We start from the raw sequence: 23,166 nt of genomic DNA, 5'->3' as shown, positions 1-23,166 counted from the left end.
AAATAAAATTCTACAAATAAAGTTATAATTGGAATTAAAAAATCTAAGAACATTTTTAATCCCAAATGATTCTAACAGAAGAAAGATTTAGTAAATTAAATGATATATTTGTAAAACACTATCTGGAATACAACTCATGAAGAGATGAAAAATAAGCAGGACAGATGAATGGTCATTGAGGAACTGAAGGCAAATTCAACATTTACCTAATTAGATTCTAAGAGAGGATAGATAGAGATAGTATCTGAGGACAAATGGCGGAGAATTTTGCAGCATTATTGAAAAAAAGACTTCAGCATCCAGATTCAAGGATCTTGATAAATTTAAAGTCAGTTAAATGAAAAACAATTTAAAAAATCATGTTGATACTCCTTAGTAAAACAAGAAATTATGGGGAAAACAAAAGACCAGTCAACAGTGTGAGAGAACACAAATTTACCTCTGAGTGCTTTTCAAAAATAATCATTAAGGAAAAGACAAACTTAAGTAACATCATAAAATAAAAAACCTGCATGTCCAAAATAACATATGAAAATATGTTCAATCAAATGGTAAATACAAGTTAAAATCAAAATAACAGGAAATTATACTTCTATTGGATAAAGGGAAAAATGAAAATCTGATAATTGTGTGGGTTAAAAACAAAATAGAAATGTGCATTGTTGTAGGGAGCATATGTTGGTGTGATAAATTTAGAAAAAAAAGGTTAGCATTGTCTCTGAATAGGAAAATAAATCAAATATTAAACCAGCAATTCTACTAGTGGGTAAATACCCTAAATAAACTCATACACATATGTATTATTTACATAGACAAAGATACTCATGGCAGCACTTGCTGTAATAGATGAGAATTGGAAAACCCCAAATATCCATTACTATGGTCTGAATGTCTCCCCAAATTCATGTGGGAACTTAATTACCCAATGATAGTATTAAGAGGTGGATCCTTTAAGAGGTATTTATATCATAAGGACAGAGCCCTAAACTATGGGATTAAGGCCCTTAGAACTTGAAGGACTGGGTTCCTTCTCTTTTACTCTTCTGCCATGTGATAATACAATGAACCCTCTTGTTCTTCTGATCCTTCTGTCATGTGAAGATGCAACAAGAGGGTGCTCACCAGACACCAATGTCAGCACCTTAATCTTAGAATTCCCAGCCATCAAAACTGTAAAAAAAAAATAAATTCCGGTTATTTATAATTACCTAACCTTAGTTATTTTGTCATAGAGCACAAATGAACTAGGATATCCATCAATGGCAGAAGGGATGAATACATTTGGTATATTCTTAATAAACAATATTTTATGGTAATGTGAAATAAAAATGTGTGTATGTTTATGTATATATACATATATATTCATCAATAGAGAAGAATGTCAAAAGCATAATATTGAATGCAAGAAGCAAATCATAAAGAATAATAGGCACTGAATGTAGCTTTGTTTTGTTATTTCATGGCCTCTAAGGCATATAGTGTTAGCTAAACCTGGATAAGTTACATTGCTTATTTTGGCATTGGAGTTCCATGTATATTGCTATTCTTTAGGAATGAAACTCCTTAAGCAGTGCTATAGAAATCCTGATCTTTGAGAATGACACTGCTATTAGTCCATGATTATTTCTAGAAAGACCATTATGAATGGTAGTAATGAGCCCAAAATTGTCTAGTTACAGGTCTGAAGATCTAGAGAGATCTGTGTCAATGTGGGTAAAAAGCAGAGATACTCAGAACATCACGAAACATAAGTTCCTGTGAAAGGATCGGAAGCTGGAACATGTAGTGAACTATGGATGTGAAATTGGCATAAGGTCTAGGGGTAGGATTGAGGAGTGGGAAATGAGGAATTCAAATCAGTTGGGTTTATTTGCTTAACTGGCAGAAAGTCCCCAAATAATAAATGTTATAGCAATAGTATAGCTACAATACAGAAATTGTGGAAACATCAGGATAAAACACAAGTCTAAAAAATTATGGTCACCCATGATTCCAACACCAATATGAATTAGATGTTGTGAAACTTCTGAATTGTAATTGTACATAACAGTGGATTCGGGAATGATTAAGAATCTTAAAATATATTTTATCCTTCTAAATGTCAAGAACTTGATTCAGCATTTTATTAAAGGATATTTATTGCATTGGATACCACCAAACTTTAGTCATAGGGGAGGGAGGGGGGATAGTAGAGGATAGGAAAGGTAGCAGAAAAAAAAAATGAAAAAAAAAATCATTGCATAAGGACTGCAGAAGTTCACTCTTGCTTCTCCATGAGTAGTGGAGGAAATAGTAAAAGATGGGGTTGTTCCAAGCTGCCACACTTTGCTATATTAAATCAGAGCCTCTCTAGGGGTAAAATGGAAATAAAATACCCACCTTGCCTACTTTAGATGGTTAGCGAAGAAATCAAATCAGAAATGACTATAACATGCTCTGTAAAATGTAGTATGTCGAAGTTCTAGCCCACGCAGCAAGCACCTTAGCAGAATCACCTATCAACACATCTGCAGATCGCCAAAACTTTGCCCCACTCCCAAGCAGGTCACTCAGCTGCTACCTACTCACAGCACAACGCCATCACTGCCCCCCCCCACCTCACCAGACACCCCAGTGCTGAAAGCAGACCAATGCCATCTTGGCTCAATGTTCTTGCCATATTAGGTGGGGGCAGTTCCCAGATCGGATCTCCAGCATCCAGGTACCAGGTTTCCAACCTTCCCCTCTCCCCAGCCGCAGTAACCCAACACAGTAGCTGCCCAACACAGCAGTTCCTTAATAGTGAACTGCTAGGGGAGAGGCACATGGGCTAAAGTTTGGAGCCTAACAGAGAGACCAGGAACTGGGAAATCTCCAGGCAAGACAGGGAGATAGTACTGGGCAATCAAGTCATCCACCAGTCCCAAAAAGAGACTTACGAAGTGTAGTCTTCCTATAGGGACTGTGGGTGCCACTTCCCGCATCCAGGCGCCCTGCACCAGGACCAGTCTTCCCACCCTGGTTACCTCCACCATCCGGAGGTCAGAAACACCAGCTTACAACAGATGATCCCACCTATTGGATGAGAAGAGAAGCAGGAATGATACAGATCTCTAAAGCTAGCTACAAACCTGGTTTCTTCCTTTGAGTTTTTTGTTTGTTTGTTTGTTTTTTCTCTTCTATCCCTCTATCCTCTGGCCCTCACATCCCCAATATATGTGAAACCAAAACTTTGCAAGGACTTCGAGGATGGAGTCATCTGAATAATATAATATAGAGGTGTTGTATATGCCTTTTTTTTCTTTTCCTTTTTCTTCTTTTTTCTTTCCCCCTCCAAATTTTACTGTCTTAACGTCTGTATTTTTCTAAATACATATGTGTGTTTGTTTTATGTACTCTACTGTCATCCCACATACTTGCCTACTCTAAATTACTTCCTGTCTATTCTCTTGCTACTAACCCTCTTCATTAGATTTCTCCTTCACATTTCCTAAGATATATTAACTCTATATCCTCATATCCTACCTCCTCAGCATCAGAAACTGAAAACCCTTTTACAAAACTGAAAGAATGCTCGTTTATTGAACAACTGAGAAAATGCCCGTTTACTGAGGAACAGCTCTGCATATTTATAGAGCCGGGGGTGGTTTGACAGTTATAACAGTTTAACGGTTGAAGGGTTTGACAGTTGGCATGGGGTGCTTTCTGATTGGTGAGTAAGGATCATGTGAGTCAGCAGGGCTAGTCTGATTGGTGGGTAAGGATCATGTGAGCCAGCAGGGCTAGTCTGATTGGTGGGTAAGGATCATCTGAGCCAGAAGGGCTCACCATTGGACGGCTCTTCTTGGGGGATGGGGAAGTTAGTCTTTGGAGCCGGGGCGGCTCCCAACAAAACTACTAATAATAATTTAGATAATAATTGAATCCAACATTTCTGTAATTGAGACTAAACTGTAAATGTCTTAATAACAACAAATTGTTGATATTGGGATCAACAAGACATAGCAATCATAAATATATATGCCCCAAACAATGGTGCAGCTATGTTCATCAAACAAATTCTTCTCAAATTCAAGAGTCAAATTCATTACAACACAATAATCTTGGGTGACTTTAACACACCTCTCTAAAACTGGATAGATCTTCAAAACAAAAGTTGAATAAAGAAACTATAGAACTCAATAATATAATCAATAACTTAGACTTAACTGACATATATAGAATATTTCAACCTGCATCAAGCGAATACACTTTCTTCTCAGCAGCACATGGGTCCTTCTCTAAAATAGACAATTTATTATGCCATAAAGCAACTCTTAGCAAATACAAAAAAGTAGAGATACTACCATGCATTTTATCAGATCATAATGGAATGAAATTGGAAATCAATGACAAAATAAAAAATAAAAATTACTTCAACAACCTGGAGACTAAACAATATGCTACTGAGTGAACAATGGGTTGCAGAAGACATCAAAGAGGAGATTAAGAAAATTCTTAGAGGTAAATTAGAACATAGACACAACATATCAAAATCTCTGGGACACTACGAAAACAGTTCTAAGAGGAAAGTTCATTGCATGGAGTTCATTCCTTAAAAGAAGAAAAAGTCAACAAATAAATGATCTCACACTACATCTCAAAGCCTTAGAAAAAAAGAACAAATCAACATCAAAAGCAGTAGAAGGTAAGAAATAATTAAAATTGGAGCTGAAATCAATGAATTTGAAACAAAAGAAATATTGAAAAAATTGAAAAAACATAAAGCTTTTTTTTTGGTTTTTTAAAAAAATAAATAAAATTGACAGATCCTTACCTATGCTAAGGAAGAGAAGGAGAGAGAGAGAACTCAAATTTCCAGCATACATGATGAAAAAGGTAATATCACAACAGACACTATTTTGAAAACTTATACTCCAATGAAATAGAAGATATTGAAGGCATCAACAAATTTATTAAGTCATACAACTTCCCAAATTGAATCGGGAAGATATACACAATTTAAACAGACCAATATCAAGTGATAAAATAGAAGATGCCATTAGAAGCCTACCAACCAAGAAAAGCCCAGGAATGGACAGATACACAGCTGAGTTCTACAAGACCTTTAAAGAAGAACTAATACCAATACTCTTCAATTTATTTCAGGAAATAGAAAAAGAGACAGCACTTCCAAACACATTCTATGATGCCAATATCACCCTGATTCCCAAACCAGTCAAAGACACATCAAAGAAAGAAAACTTTAGACCAATATCTCTAATGAATATAGATGCAAAAATTCTCAATAAAATTCTGGCAAATCAAATATAAAAACATATTAAAAAGATCGTGCTCCATGATCAAGTGGGATTCATCCCAGGTATGCAAGATTAGTTCAACATAAGGAAATCAATAAACATACTTCATCACATCAATAGACTCAAAGATAAAAATCATATGATCATCTCAATAGACACAGAAAAAGCATTTGACAAAATACAGCACCCCTTTATGTTCAATATACTAGAAAAACTGGGGATAACAGGAACATATCTCAACATTGTAAAGGCTACCTATGCTAAGCCCCAGGCCAACATCATTCTAAATGGAGAAGAATTGGAGGCATTCCCTCTAAAAACTAGAACAAGACAGGGATGCCCTCTTTCACCACTTTTATTTAACATAGTTCTTGAAACACTGGCCAGAGCAATTAGACAGATGAAAGAAATTAAAGTGATATGTATAGGAAAAGAAGAACTTAAATTAGCACTATTTGCTGATGATATAATTCTATACCTAGAAGACCCAAAAAACTCCACCAGAAAACTTCTAAAACTAGTAAATGAATTCATAAAAGTAGCAGGTTATAAAAGCAACACCCATAAATCAAAGGCATTTCTGTATATCCTCAGAAAGAGAAATGAGGAAAACTACCCCATTTACAATAGCCTCAAAAATATAAAATACTTGGGAATCAACAAAAGAGGTGAAAGATCTATACAATTAAAACTACAGAACCCTAAAGAAAGAAATAAAAGAAGGACTTAGAAGATGGAAAGATGTACCTTGCTCTTGGATAGGCAGAATTAAAAATTATCAAAATGACCATTCTACCAAAAGTACTATACAGATTTAATGTAATCCTGATCAAAATCCCAATGACATTCCTCATAGAAATAGAATAAGCAATCATGAAATTCATCTAGAAAAATAAGAGACCCAGAATAGCTAACACAATCCTTAGCAGGAAGAGTGAAGCAGGTGGCATCAATGTACCAGACTTAAACTATACTACAGAGAAATAGTAACAAAAACAGCATGGTATTGGCATGCAAACAGACTGGTAGACCAGTGGTACAGAATACAGGACACAGAGACTAACCCACAAAACTAAAATTATCTTATATTAGACAAAGTTGCCAAGAACATGCATTGGAGAAAAGATAGACTCTTCAACAAATGGTGCTGAAAAACCTGGAAATCCATATGCAACAAAATGAAATTAAACCTCTATTTCTCACCATGCACAAAACTCAACTCAAAGTGGATCGCAGACCTAGGAATTAAACCAGAAACTCTCTGTCTAATAGAAGAAAAAAGTAGGCCCCAATCTTCATCATGTGGGATTAGGCCCCAACTTCCTTAATAAAACTCCTATAGCGCAAGAATTAAAACCAAGAATCAATAAATGGGATGGACTTAAACTAAAAAGTTTCTTCTCAGCAAAAGAAACAATCTGTGAGGTGAATAGAGAGCCTACATCTTGGGAGCAAATTTTTACCCCTCATATGTCAGATACAGCACTAATCTCAAGGATAAATAAAGAACTCAAAAAGCTAAACACCAAAAAAACCAAATAACCCAATCAATGAATGGGCCAAGGACATGAACAGACACTTCTCAGAAGAGGATATTCAATTGTGCACCATGATCAAGTGGGATTCATCCCAGGTATGCAATGTTTCAAATATATGAAAAATTGTTCATCATCTCTAGCAATTAGAGAAATTCAAATCAAAACTATTCTAAGATACCATTTCACTCAAGTCAGAATGGCAGCTATTTTGAAGACAAACAATAATAAGTGTTGGCGAGGATGTGGGGGAAAAGGTACACTCATACATTGCCAGTGGGACTACAAATTGGTGAAGCTAATATGGAAAGCAGTATGAAGATTCCTTGGAAAACTTGGAATGGAATCACCATTTGACTCAGCTATCCCACTCCTTGGTCTATCCCCAAAGGACTTAAAAACAGCATATTACAGGGACACAGCCACATCAATGTTTACAGCAGCACAATTCACAATAGCTAAACAGTGGAACCAACTTAGATGCTCTTCAGTAGATGAATGGGTTAAAAAAGTGGCATATATATACAATGGAATATTGCTTAGCAATAAAAGAGAATAAATCATGGCATTTGCAGGTAAATGGATGAAGCTGGTGCTATAGGCTAGGCTAGGTGTGCTTGCGTCACATATAGCAGTGTGGGTTAGCCAATCTCAAAAAAACAAATGGAAAATGTTTTCTTTAATATAAGGTGACTGACTCATAGTGGGGTAGGGAGAGGGAGCATGGGAGGAATAGATGAACTCTAGATAGGGCAGAGGGGTGGGAGGGGAAGGGAGGGGCGGGGGGTTAGCAATGGTGGTGGAATGTGATGGACATCATTATCCAAAGTACATGTATGAAGACATGAATTAGTGTGAACATACTTTATATACAAACAGAGATATGAAAAATTGTGTTCTATAGGTGTAATAAGAATTTTGATGCATTCCTCTGTCATGTATTTAAGAAATAAAAACAAAAAAATGTAGTATGTCATATAAACACTCATATTTACAAATATAAATGTCTTAAAATACAATAGGTATTATTGTATACCATCATTATTGTTCATAAACCACTGATATAAATAATATATAGTATGAAAAATTAAAATATATTCTCTCCTGCAATGTTTGTTTTATATTTATTAATCCTTTAAAAAATTCAGAAGTGAATCACATCCATTGCAAGACACACAAACATAAGTGTAATAAAAAATGGCAAAAGATTCTCTTCTCCCATTTTTTTTTCAGTAAAATAGTCTATATTTGTAGGCTGTTTTAAATGCATATTCAAACTTATGTTGGGAATTTGATTATTTAACAAACAAATGACAGTGATTATCTACTATAAGCCAGCGATTCTTCTGGATGACAGAGATATAAAACCAGGTCTGTACTCTCATGAGTCTTATATTCAGGGCTGAGAATATAAAAAATAAGCATAAGGTTTATTATTGTATTTATTGTTTGCTTATTTTTTATATTCATAAGTGCTAGGCAAAGCAACTAGATGTGAGACTGCATAGAAATAAAAAAGAAGCATATACAATTGAGTATTCCTTGGAATATTACTAGTGGTTTCAAATGGACTGAGGTAAAATAGATGTTGTTAGGATAAGTAACATGTAATGCATGCATTTGATAGAATGTACTCAGAAGTAATATTAAATTTTCATATAGCAGTGTGGGTTGATGACAAAACATATTGTTGAATTAAAGGTAAAACAGTGAAATTTATTTTATAATGCCATTTACTTACATTAGAAGCCAAGACACAATGTCAGGGGACACCCTGTTCAGGAGCTATGCACACACTTTTAAGTCCTGAGTAAAGAGGTACTGGACTGGTGTTGTACCCTGCAATGCAACTGGACTTTACCTGCACTCAGATGAGAAAGGTGTAGCTCCGAGAGTGTGTGTCACCCCAAGGGGTTGAATTACACCTACCTGTTTGTTGTTGAAAGGAAAGTGAGAAAGCAAGAGACGATGAGCAAGAAATGAAAGATGGAGACCAGCCAGAGATCCACACAAAAGTTTATTTATCAAAGCTGACAAATAAAGACCATCTCCCTACAGAGAGGAGAGAGGCCCTGAGATGTTAGGGTGTTCAGCTTATATAGGGTAGGGATTTGGAGTTGTAGTTGTGGTGTTATAGGATAGGCTAGGGGTGTCACAGGAGGATGGGGAATAGCATGGGATTGGCTTAGGTTGATGGCACTGTGGGGCTCTCCAGAGTCAAGAGGTCATGTCCTTCTGGGATTGGTAAAGTTATGATACCATGGGTAGGTCACTAATGGAGGTAAGAGGAAGAATAGGAAAGCGAAACTTATAAGATGGTGGTTAACATTTAAGATGGCTGCTCTAATGTTAAATCAATACCCTACAGTTGTAATCCTACTCTTTTGTCCTTTTTTGGATAGAATGTTCCATGGATTAGCTCCCCCCATCAATAAAACCCAGGTTCGAGGCATGCTCCTCCTCTTTCTTGCCTGCCTTGCCTCCATGTTGGAAGCTGGGTCAGAGGGTCCATCACAGAACCCAATGTAAACAAATGGCATTATAAAATAAATTTTACCTTTAATTCAATGATGTGTTTTGTCATCTACCCACATGGCTATATAAAAAAGAACCTAAAGAAAAAGGTATTTCTCTATGTGTCATTATTTCATGCCAGCCTAGTTCTCCTGGAATGACCCTGACCAGTTTAGTCATGTGTCATGGTAGCACAAAATATATTTCTTCATATAAATGTTTTCAAGTGAATTGTGTAATGCTGGCATGTAGGACATAAATAAATGAAAGTGGATACTTATTAGGAAAGGGCAGCGGCTTAAGTTTAGGGAATAAAGAGGACAAATGACAAAAACAAGCAAAATATCTAGACCTTGCATAAACCAGTGATGAAATTCATACCAAGAGTGTATTAATGAAAAGAAAACAGAAAAAGTAAAAATAAATAAAAAGGAAGGCCATTAATAAAGAGAAGTGAATTGGTGGCCACTTTAAATTATGGGATTAAAGAAAACTCTCCCAAAGGAGACACCTAGCTGCAATCTGAGTAACATGAAATTACTTACAAAAGCATCAGAAGGAAGAGCATTCACAGCAAGCAGAACAGCCAGAGCAAGGCTTTATAGTAAGAATAAGTTCCAGCACACAGATATGCATAGATATAAAAACAATGATTTGATAGCTTCTGTTTTGGGGGGTATATGATAGATTGGATACCCAAAAGCAATTGTGATTTAAACAATTAAAATGTATAGATTAAAATTTACACAAAACAAAATATTAGAAAAATGGATACAAGGTACAACAAATAATTGCTAGAATAGAAAATCTGACCAATAAATAAATGAAGAGACACATAGTATTAAACTCTGAACTGTAATTGAAAAACCACAGTGCAAGGCAAATTCTACTTTGGGTTAGAATGAAGAAAGTTACAGAATGTTGAACTCAAGACAATGTCAATCTAACAGATTGCTAGTGCCTCTAAGCTCTGATAGAAAAGAAGCTGACCCCTTCCTCACAATGTTTGAAACCAGCGATGAACTAAATCTAAAGCTTCAATGAAGCCCAGGTCTTGCTCAACTTCATATTAGTTTAACTGAGCTCACCATTGTAGTAATGAAACAATGGAAAGAATATGGCTTTTGGTGAGGTGTAAATATTTCAGTCTCTATTATTCTTTTATACACAACCATTAAAATATCAGGCCAGAAACCATGATATGTGCTTGTAGTGCCAGCTGCATGGGAGGCTGAGACAAGAGGATCACTTGAGCCTAGGAATTCTTGGCTGGCATGGAAAATATAGACAGACCCCATCTCAAAACCAAAACAAAACCAAAACAATCAAAAACAAACAAAATACATAAAGAAGAATTTCTTCAGAATTTCTACATCCCAAACAGAACAAAAGTATATGAAAATAAATAAATAAATAAATAAATAAATAAATAACAAGATAGTAAACCTAAACCCAACTGTAACATTAACTATACTAAATATGAATTAACGAAACAATCCAATAAAAACTTAGATTGTCAGAGTTGATTTTTAAAAAATTGTGTTGAATGTAAAGTCTAGGTATTTTTTTTTTGTACTAGGGATTGAACCCAGGGGTGCTTTACTGAGCCACATCCTCAGCCCTTCTAAAAATATTTTATTTGAGTTTCTTAGGTCTTCGCTAAGTTCCTGAGACTGGCTTTGAACTCATGATCCTCCTGCCTCATCCTCCCGAACTGCTGGGATTAGAGGTGTGCACCACCATGCCAAGCATATCTGTGTCTTGATTCATTTTTTTTGCAAGTAGAAGTCCAGTTATTCCAGTACTATTTATTGACAAGTGTATCTTTGCTCTCTTGGATTACTTTTGCTTGTTGGTTAAAAAATCAGTTGTCCATATTCATGTAGGACTATTTCTGAGCTCTCTATTCTGTTCCATTCATCTATTTGTCTATTCTTTCATTAATATCAAATGATCTTGATTACGTAGCTTTCGAATGAGTATTAAAAGTTGTTGTGTCAATCCTCTGACTTTATTCTTATCCTTAATAAAGTCAGCTAGTCTTTTGCTTATCCCTATAAAATTTAGAATGGGTTTAATCACAGCAGTGTGTCTTTAATTTCAAATCCCATTATGTACTGATAGTGAACCAGCAATTATGGAAAAGCTATTATTTAGAAATTCACTTCTGAGTATTAACCCTGTATTCTGCATTCTATCTACAATTGATTACTAGTTCCAGGGTGTATTTTCAATTTTTTTTTCAGGCAAAAATAAATAATCATGCCTACATTCTACATAACTATTTATGTTGTCTATGGGAAACAAACAAACAACAACAACCCCCTCACACACAAAGCAAACAAACAAAAAACTGTGAGACAGTGTCCCAAACTGTATACTTTTTTCCCCCTTTTCTTATTGCATTATCTAGATCTTCTAGTAAAAATGTTGGAAAGCAATTATATGGGGGGGCATCCTTATCTTGTTTTTGACCTTAGTGGATAAACTTCACCACCATTATATATGATATTTGAATTTTGTAATTGTCCTTTATTCAATTCAGAAAGTTTGCTTCTACTTGTAGTTTGCTGTTTTGATAGTGAATGGGTGCTGTATTTTTTTAAAGCTTTTTTCATATATGGATAAGATAACATGCCTTATTTTGGTAATTAATTTTTGAATGTTGAACAAGTCTTGTACATTTGGGATAAAACCCACTTGGTTATATTATATACTTCCTTTTTGTACATTGTTGGCTTTGACCTACAAATATTTTGTTGAGGGATTTTGCATCTGTGTTAGGAAAAAAAATCAGTCTATAAATTTCTTATCATTTCCTTGTTTGATATGAGATATTAGATAATGCTGGTCTTACAAAATTAGAAGGGAAGTAGTCTCTCTGCTTTATTTCTGAGAAAGATTTTAGAGAACTGGTATAATTTCTTCCTTAAATGTTTGCCAGAATTCAAAGGGAAACATGGGTACTTTCTGTTTTGGAAGATTATTTATTATTGATTCATTAATAGACATAGACCTATTCAGATTATGTATTCTTGTGTGATTTTTGCTGTATGCTCTTTCAATAAAATTGTTTATTTCACTGGCATTATCAAATGTGTGGACACAATGTTATTTATAAAATATTCCCTTGTAATCCTTCTAATATCTTTGGGATTGGTAGCGATACTCTTTTTTCATTTCTAATATTGGTAGTTTGTTTTCTCTTTTTCTCTCCCCAGTCCCTCTTTCTGTCCCCCTATTTTCTGTACCTCTGACCAGAGGCTTATCAATGTCATTGACTACTTCAAAGAACCAGCTGTTGGTTTTGGAGATTTTTCTCCATAGATTTCCTCTTTTCAATTTAATTGATTTCTGTTCCCATTTTATTATTTCTTTTCTTCTGCTTAGTTTTCTATTCATATTTTAGTTTTCTTAGGTGGATGCTTATTGGTTTTCTATCCATTTTTTCTATTATATGAATTCAATGATATAAATTTTCTTTTAAATGCTGCTTTCAAATTTAGACAAGTTCTATTTTTAGTTTCACTTAGTTCAAAATATTTTTAAATTTTTCTTGAGATTTCTCCTTTGATTCATGTGTTATTTAGAAGTCTATTGTTGAATATCCAAATATTTTAGGGGTTTCAACTATCTATCTGTTATTGACTTCTAGTTTAATTATTTTTTTGTCTAAGTGGACCTTGTATGACCTATATTGTCTTAACTTTTTAAAGGTGTAAATTATGGCCCAGAATTTGAGCTATCTTAATCTATATTTCATGTTTGCTTGAGAAGAAGGTATAACCTATTATTGTCTGATGAAATACTCTATAGTATAGCTGTTGAATGTAGTCAGAGAATTAGTAATTCTCTTAAGTTCAAATAAGTACTTACTGGTAAGCTGCCTGCTGGATTTGTGCATTTCTTATAGAAGGATATTAAAGTCTTCAACTGTAGTCGTGGATTTATTGATTTCTCCTTGTAGTTCTATTGGTTTTTGACTTAGATATATTGATGCTCCATTTTTAGATGCAAACACTTGAAAGTTTGTCATGTTTTATTGGAATATTGATCTCTTTATAATTAGTAATGTTCCTCTCTATTCCTAATAAATTTCCTTGCTCTTACGCCTGCTCTGTCTGTTGTTAGTGTAGCCATTTTCTTTTGATTAGTATTATCATGGAATATCTTTGTCCATTCCTTTATTTTAAATTTATACATGGCTTTATATTTAAAGTGAGAGTCTCGTAGACAACTTACAGATGGATCCCATTTTTCTTTAAGTAGATTCTGATAAACTCTGTCTTTCAATTGTTAATTTAGAACATTAGCATTTAAGATGATTATTGATACATTTGAATGATCTGTACCATTTTTTGGGGGGAGGAGGTTACCAGGAATTGAATTCAGGGGTACACGACCACCAAGCCACACTCCCAGCCCTATTTTGTATTTTATTTAGGTACAGGGTCTCAGTGATTTTGCTTAGCACCTTGCTGAGGCTGGCTTTGAACTGGTGATCCTCCTGCCCACTGAGCTGCTGGGATTACAGACGTGCACCACTGTCCCTGGCACCATATATATATTTTTTACTATGTTCTATTTTTTGCCTTTGTTCTTTTATTTCAATTTTTGTTTTATAGAATTTTTTCTGTCTTTTGTATTTTTTGTATGTATGTGATGTTGGGCATCAAACTCAGGGACTCACTCGTGAAAGGCAAGCACACTACCAGTAAGTGACATTCTCATCTTTCTCTTTTGTCAGGTTAATTGAGCATTTCATAAAATTCCTTCTCTCTTTTCTTAGCACATTAATTATACTTTTAAAAACTTGTCTTAGTTATTGCCCTCGAGTTCACAATTTATATGTATAAATAGTCCAAGTTTGCTTTCAAATAACATTATACCACTTGATGAGCAACGAGAGTACCTTATAATAACCAAATAACTTCCTCCCATCCGTTATGTCATTGCTGTCATTTATTTTACTGATACAACAGGATACAAAATCATGTATGTATATAAACATACATAATCAAATATATTGTTGTTCCTATTATTTTGGACAAACTGTAATCTGTCAGATAAGAATGGGCAAAATGCAAGTTTTTGTTATCTTTATTTATGCATTATCCAATGCTTTTATTATCTTTACGTAAATCTGTGTTTCTGACACATATCATTTTTCTTTACTAGGAGGAATTTCTTTAATGTTTTCTGCAAGGAAGGTCTACCAGCAACAAATTCCTTCGATTTTTTTTCCTGAGGATATATTTTTTTTATTTCATCTTTACTTTGAAAAGATAATTTAAGAGGGTAGAGGGTTCTAGGTTGATTTCTTTTTTCTCTCTCAATATTTTTCACTCTTCTTTTTTTCTTGTTCACAAAGCTTCTGCAGAGAAGTTAGATGAAAATTTTATCTTTGCTATAATATAGTTCAGGTGGTTTTCCCCTCTGGCTTCTTTCAAGATTTATTCTTTTTTTTTTTTTTTTTCTGTACCTGAGACTGAACCACATTCCCAGCCTTTTTTTATGTTTTATTTAGAGACAGGGTCTCACTGTGTTTCTGAGGCGGGCTTTGAACTTGAAATTCTCCTGCCCTAGCCTCCTGAGCTGCTAGGATTACAGGCATGTGCCATCGTGCCCAGCTCAAGATTTATTCTTTTACCTTTGATTTTCTAAAATTTAAATATGTGTCTTGCTGAAGCTTTTTTTGGTTGTTGTTGTTTGTTCTGTTTGGTATTTTTTCTGTTTTGTTTTAGCTTTCTAGTTTTATGGTTCTCATCTGAAATTAATTTTGGGGGAAATTCTTAGTCATTATTTCTTCAAATATTGCTTCTGTTTCTTTCTTTCTTTCTTTTCCTTGTGCTATTCCCATTAAGCACGTCATACATTTTTGTAGTTGTCTCACAATTTTTGGAAATTTCCCTGTTTTTTAATCCTTTTTTTTTCTCTTTACTTTTCATTTTGGCAGTTTCTATTGTCATGATCTTAAGATCACAGATTTTGGGAAGAGAAGATAGTAGAGCAGGTTTAGGCAGCAGCCCTTAATCTGTCCTTAGCCCAGAAAAGAAGCAGTACAATGATAGCTGATGGAAGAGGCAAGTGACTGAGTAAATACTCTAAAATTCAATATTCAACAATTCGGCACTTGTAAGGACTTGGAGTTGGGTTACTGGAGTAGAAGATAAGAGAATTTCTTGACCAGGGGTCAAGAGGGAGAGGTAATGAAGAGAGAAAAAGGAAAAGCCCATAAGCTTACTTCCTTAATAGCTGGAAAGTAAATCAGACCAAGTTAAAAATGGGACAGGAATAACAGAGACAGTGAAGGAAATCATGCAATTTAAAGCTGTGCTGGACACGGCGGCCATTTTGTAGAATTCACAGCCAGCCTCCCTAGAAGAAATTAAATCTACACAGCTTCTCCCTGCCTTCAGATGGTATTAAATAAAATCAGAGGGAGTACCTCTAAAATGGGTCGTCTCAGCAAATCATCTAGAAGGAATTTGTAGAGGGAATCCTGCTAGCTGAAAGTTACCAAAACATTCTCCTCTCACCGTGGACAAGGGGAGTGAGGAGCTGACCTAAGGGCAAATCATTCCTGGGAAGTACCAGCCCCAGTGAAGATCTCCCCACAGCCTCCATAGGAAGTCAGGCAAAGACAGGCCAACTGATATTCTACCACCATCCTGGTGATGGGCAAAAGCCAGTGAGCTGCACCAGCCAGTGTGAGGCTTCTGTGCCACAGTCAGCCCACAGGCAGTCTGCATCCATAGGCCCTACAGTTGCAGACAGCCTAAGTGCTTAAATAGTGGTTCCTATGGAGTTAGTTGTCCCAGTAAAGGGGAGCATGTGCCCATAATTCACAATTCTGGGCAGTAGGAGCTTAGACAGAAGTGGGTCAAAGTGTAACTAATGCTCTATGCCTGTCAAGGGATGGTACTCTGGTGATCTAGATCAGCCATGGTGGATGCTTCTGGACCATACACCATCTGCAGAAGCCCACAATGATAGGTTCCATACTTTCATAGAGCCACCAAGCTCTATGTCACAAGAAGGCCCGATGGAGGGTAGCAGGCACACAGTGTCCCATAGTAGTTATCAGCAGACCTGAACCCTGTATCCTGTGACCCTAAACCCAAAATAAATAGTCAGAGGATGCAGCATAGCATCCTCAAAACATTCAGGCATGGGCCTCTGGTCTGACAAACAAGAATTGCCTGATGAGAAGTCCATAACCACCAGGGAAGTGGCCCCTGTGCAGAGCACTTCTAGAAGGATCCATAGCTTAAATCTCAGAGTTGTCAGTTAATCCAATTCTCGGATGCATTGACCTTCAGAAGGAAATTCCTGAGGATGACCCCAAGTAGCCAGCAGAGAAACTTACACAGGCACAATAGCAGTATACCCCACAATGGAGCTTACAAAGAAGCATCCCAAAGACACCCACCCACTGTGCAGTGTGCCTAGATAGAAACCCACTGACCTGTGATCTGTGTACTCCAGAGAGGGCAGCAGCCCTATACCTCCTACCCTATGGGCCATGCAAGCACCACATCAAACAGAATACAATAACTTAAGCTTCACTGTCATAACTTGCACACTCTAAACTATAAATAAGGAGCCCACACTGAATTTTACAGTGCTGCATAAACAGAGCTATTCTTCAGGAGTTTACACAACATGACAACCTCTAATGGGGAATAACTGGGCTGCTATGTCACAGACCGTTAGAGACCATCTCCTCCTTTTCCTAGGTACACAACAGAAAGGTTCCTGGATACACTGAAGATTGGAAGAGGCCTCCTAGACCCTGTATTAGAGGTGAGCTGGTGTGATCACTACCTCCATACCTAGGGAAAAATGGAGGTAAAGCTTAAAAGTGGTGGACGTCTTCTAAAGATCCCAAATCTTAATGAAATCCAACTCAGAAATACTCAAAAAATTTCTCTACCTTGGCATGGTAGATAGCTTTAACATCTCATGTATGTCTTTTCATTTTGAATAAATAAATGTCCAATTATTTAATATTATGCCCTCTACCTATTTGATTGTATATTTTATAATGCATTGACCTTCAGAAGGAAATTCCTGAGGATTTAAAGCTTTAACTGGAATCATTCTCTCTGTTTTCCTAGCTCAGGTTTACATTTGCTCCTCTTTGTTTCTTTTCCCTTTTGCATTACCTTCTCTTGCCAGAAATTGCCCCAGACCATTTTTCTTCCCTTTTTTTTAGACTTTATACTACTCTTTTATATTTTTACTTTTCTTTCTTTCTTTCCTTTACCCAATTTTCCTGTCTTCCTGTTTTCAGCCCATGAAAACATAATAAATGATCTTTCACCTTATGTATTTTCCAAAGTTATTCCTTACATCTTCTTTTACCTTATTGAACATATTAACTATGAACATTCTAAATTCTAATTTAGTTACCTTATTTTCTAATTTTATTTACTAATTTCTCAACCCATTTCAGAACATTACTACAATTTTATACACAGATTAGAGGAAGTATAAAAAACATTTTCAATAAGTGCTTGTTCCCCTCTGAGGTTTCTTTGTATGTGGATTTGCTCTGAAGTAATTGCAGTTAAGAGAGTTTAATATCTTCTATTAAAGTGGTGCTGATTCTGGGAACAAAAGAAGATACATGTTGAGTGGGAATATCAATACCTGGATATTGGCCCAGCCCAGGGCACTTAAGAGAAAGAAGCTCACTAAATAGTCCCTTGCAAAAAACTAAAAGAGATAATCACCCCATGAGAGAGAAATACACATTATAAAAAAGCAAGGGAATAAATCACCCCAACCATCCCACAATTCTTCAACAACCAATTCCATTGACACCACAATGGAGGAAATGTCAGAGAAAGAATTTAGAAATTTCATAGTTAACGTGTTCAATAAAGTAAAAGAAGATGTAGGAATAAACTTGGAAAATACATAAAGTGAAGGATCATTTCAATAAAGAGAGATTCTGAAGAAGAACCAAACAGAAATCCTGGAAAGATTCAATAAATCAAATTAAGAATTCAGTTGAGAGTATCACCAATAAATTAGATCACATGGAATACAGGTTCTCAAGTCTTGAAGACAATGCATATAATCTTAAAAATAAAAATAAAGTCAACAATATAGAAAATATATTAAGATACCATGACCAGAGTATGTAAGAAATCTGGGAAAGCATTAAGAGACCTAATCTAAAATTTATTGATGTAGATTAAGACACGAACTAAAATACAAAATGAATGCACCTTTTCAATGAAAGAGTATCAGAACAATTTTCAAACCTTAAGAGTGACATAGAAATACAAATAAAAGTGGCATTTAGAAACCCAATTAAGCAAAAACAAACAAAAAATTCTATAAGACACATTATAAGTATAATGCCTCATCTATAGACTAGTGATAGAGCTTTGGATGCTGCAGGAGAAAAATGTCATGTTACATTTAGAGGTAAACCAATTAGGACTCTAATTCATTCTTCAGCCCAGACCCTAAAAGCCAGGAGGGCTTAGAATAATATATACCAAGCTATGAAAGAAAATGGTTGCCAACCAAGACTACTACATCCAGCAAAACTATACTTCAGAATTCTTTTCATAATAAGCATAAACTAAAATAATTCATAATTGTTGGGAGTCACCCTGGCTCCAAAGACTAACTTTCCCATCCCCCAAGAAGCGCCGTCCAATGGTGAGCCCTGCTGGCTCACATGATCCTTACCCACCAATCAGAAAGCACCCCATGCCAACTGTCAGACCACCCCCCCGGCTCTATAAATATGCAGAACTGTTCCTCAGTAAACTGGCATTTTCTCCAATGGCAAGCCTTGATGGTTCTTTCAATAATCACCAAGTGAGCACTGTAAAATGCACTCAATGAAAGATTTCATGCAGAGAAATAAAAAATAAGAATCAGAGCCAGGGTAGGAATTAATCTCACAAGAAGAATAGTCATTAAAGGAGATTCAAGTCTGAATTAAGAATTTAAAAAAATCAAAATAGTGGGAAATAAAAAATCATCTTCCTATAATTATACTAAATGTAAATGGTCTAAACTCTCTGATCAAAATATATAGATTGGTAAAATGAATTGAAAATCAACACCCAACCATATGTTGTTTATAGGAGACTCATAGGCAAAGACATATCAAGCTGAGGGTGGAAGAAAGGAAACTACACACACACACACACCATATATATATATATATATATATATATATATATATATATATATATATTACAAATAAAGACAAAAAAAGCAAGGGTACCTACTTTCATATCAGACAAAATAATAAACTTCAAGCCAAAATTAATCAGAAGAGACAAAGTCACTTAATATTGGTTAAGAGAATCATCCAACAACAAAATAATATTAATAAAATATTTATGCAACAAAATCAGTACACCTACTTATAACAGACATTCTCAATAAAAGAATTAAATATGTCACAGTATAATAATACTGAATAACTTAAAAAAACCCTTTCTCACCATTAGATAGGCATTCAAACATAAACTAAGAGTCTCTTAACTCCAATTACTTGAGAGCAAATCCATATACAAATAAACCAAATACACCTAACATATATCTATAGAATATGTCATCCATCATCAAATGAATTCACTTTCTTCTCAGTGGTACACGAAACACTCTCAAAAAGACAATATTTAAGGACACAAAGAAAGTCTTAGCAAATACAAAATATAGAGATAATTCCTTGCATCCTACCATATCATGATGAAATAAAATTAGAAATCAACAAGATAAAAAACAGAAACCATTTTAACAGCTGAATATAAAATAAAACACTTTTGAATGAGGAATGGACCATAAAAGAAATCAATGGGAATTTAAAAAAAAAATCTTATAGACAACCAAGAACAGAGATAGAACATATCAAAATCTGGTACAACATGATTATGACAAACAATATTACCAAGGGGGTTTCTGCAGGGATGCAAGATTTGTTCACATATGCAAATCAATAAATTTAATCCACAACAGAAATAAATTAAGGACAAAGATCACATGATCATCTCAATATTTGCAGAAAAATGTGTTCAGAAATATCTAGCACCCATTCATAAAAACCTTGGAAAGATAAGGGATATAAGGAACTTACCTCAAAGTTGTAAAAGCTATCTATAACAAACCCTAAGGCCAACATCATACTGAATGGAGAAAGTGAAAACATTTCTTATAAAATCAGGAACAAACCAAGATGTCTGCTCTCACCATGTCTATACATTATAGTTCTTGAAACTCTAACCAGAGCAATTGGACAAGAAAAATAAATTAACAAGATACAATTAGGAAAGAAGTCAAATTATCTATTTGTTCCTGACATAATCCAATATCTACAAGACCCAGAAAACTCCACCGGAAGACTTCTGGAGTTGATAAACAAATTCAACAAAGTAACAGAATACCAGATCAAGATACATAAATCAATTACTTTTCTTGCTCTAATAGTAAATCTTCTGAGAAAGAAATCATGAAAACTACCCCATTCACAATAACCTCAAAAAATACTAGGGAGTCAAGCTAATTAAGGAAGTGAAAGAATTCTACAAAACTATAGAACACAGAAGAAATTGAAGAATATCTTAAAAGATGGAAAGACTTCTATGTTCTTGCATAGGTTGAATTAATATTGTCAAAATGGCCACATTTTCAAAGCATGAAACAAATTCAATGTGATCCCCATAAGAATACCAATGACATTCTTCACAGAACTAGAATAAACAGTCTTAAAATTCACTTGGAAGAGTAAAAGCCCAAGAAGAGCTAAAACAATCCTAAGCAATACTGGAGGCACAACAATACCTCATCTCAAGTTATACTACAGAGATACAGTAAAAATAGCATGGTAGCACCAAAACTGATATTAAGGCCAAGGAAATATAAAAGAACACAGAGAGACAAATCCACATAGATACAGTCATCTGATATTTGAGAAAGATGCCAAAAATATGTTTGAGAAAATATAGCCTTTTAAACAAATAATGCTAGAAAAACTGTATATCCGTATGTAGACAAAGGAAATTAAACCCCTTTCTCCCTGTACCAAAGTTAAAGTGGATCAAAGAACTAGGAATTAGACTAGAAATTTTACAATTGCTAGAAGAAAACATAGTCTCAATACTCCCATATATTGGCACAAGCACCAACTTCCTTAACAAGACTCCTAAAGTTCAATAAATAAAATGAGGAATCAATAAATGGAATGGCATACAATTAAATACCTTCTTCATAGCAAAGGAAAAAAATAAGACCATGAAGAGAGAGCTACAGAATGGGAGAAGATATTTGCCAGCTCATCCTCTGACAGGGTATTAATATTCAGATTATATAAAGAACTCAGATTTAACACCAAACAACTCAAATAACCTAATCAATAAATGGGCCAAAGAGAACTAAACAGACACTTCTCAAAAGAAGAAATACAAATGGCCAACAAATACTTGTAAAAATGTTCACCATTACCAGCAATCAGGGAAATGCAAATCAAAACTACATAAAGATTTTATCTCATTCAAATTCTAATGGCAATCATCAAGAATACAATTGATAATAAATCATGGCAAGAATGTGGGGGGAAAGGTACACTCATACATTGTTGGTAGGGCTGCAAATTAATACAACCACTTTGTTTTCAGTAACTCCTAAGAATGTGTCTTTTGTCAGGTCTCTTGTCTGACAAATGGTAGTATAGCATAGCCACTTGTCAAAAGAAACGAACTTTATTTTTAGAACCACACACGCCAAACCATACAGCTCCTCAGGAAAAACCTTCAGAGCTCAACTGCCACCACCGGCTTCCCACAAGCCTCTCAACCTCCCCCACTCCTCCTGCTCTTGAGGCTGATTGGCTGGGTCGCGTGGGCAGAGCCAAAAAAATTCCCCCAATGAGCAGCTCCGTGGTCTGAAAGGGCGGGGAAACAGCCTAATGAGCATCACCGCAGAGGAGACAATCAGTTGGCAGCTAGAAGTTTGCTGGGGCCGCTGTGAGCCAATCATCAGCTGGCAGCTGGAAGTTTGCTGGGGCCCCTTCGGCTGTGGCTCTCAACATCTCCCCCTCTCTGTTTAAACAACAAACATGTGGCTTAGGGACCCTGCCTGCCTTAGGTTGTCCAATAGTACATATGGTGCTTACCCGTTATCGGATGAGCTCACCTCAAGGCATCAGCCTCCTGTCTTAGGTTGGTACCATTGCAATTGGATCTTACCCGTCATTGACTACCGGTCCAACATACAGCCACACCTGTGGATAGGTCTTTGTACCAGCGGGGGCGGGGGGGGTGAGGTTCTTTGCCTCACCTCTGTTGGCCCCCAAATTTTAGCTGAACGACCATGACAAGCAGAAGGGAGGAAGATACACCAAGCCAATTGACGGCTCCTTTTGGAAAAATTGTACCACCGATGACATCATCAGCAAAAATACCCCAACACTACCACAAGTCGCTGCACCAACAGATAGTTCACAATGCATACAGGTGAGCTCACAATGTGTCCAGGCAAGTTCTGCAAGCAGTTCAGTGATGGCTATTGTAGAAGCTGTAGATTGGTTTTATCTTTGACTTCACCAGCACTGGGATGAAGATAGGAATTCTGGCAATAATGGCTAAAGAAAAAATTATGTAACATTACAGAAGGCACTAAAAGAAAACAATTTTCTTAACAATTTACATTGTCTTCACCGGCACTGGGATGAAGATAGGAATTCTGGCAATAATGGCTAAAGAAAAAATTATGTAACATTACAGAAGGCACTAAAAGAAAACAATTTTCTTAACAATTTACATTGTCTTCACCGGCACTGGGATGAAGATAGGAATTCTGGCAAT

Source organism: Marmota marmota, unplaced genomic scaffold, assembly GCF_001458135.2.
Source record: "Marmota marmota marmota unplaced genomic scaffold, marMar, whole genome shotgun sequence".
In the NCBI taxonomy this organism is placed as follows: Eukaryota; Metazoa; Chordata; class Mammalia; order Rodentia; family Sciuridae; genus Marmota; species Marmota marmota.
This window is presented reverse-complemented; position numbering follows the sequence as displayed.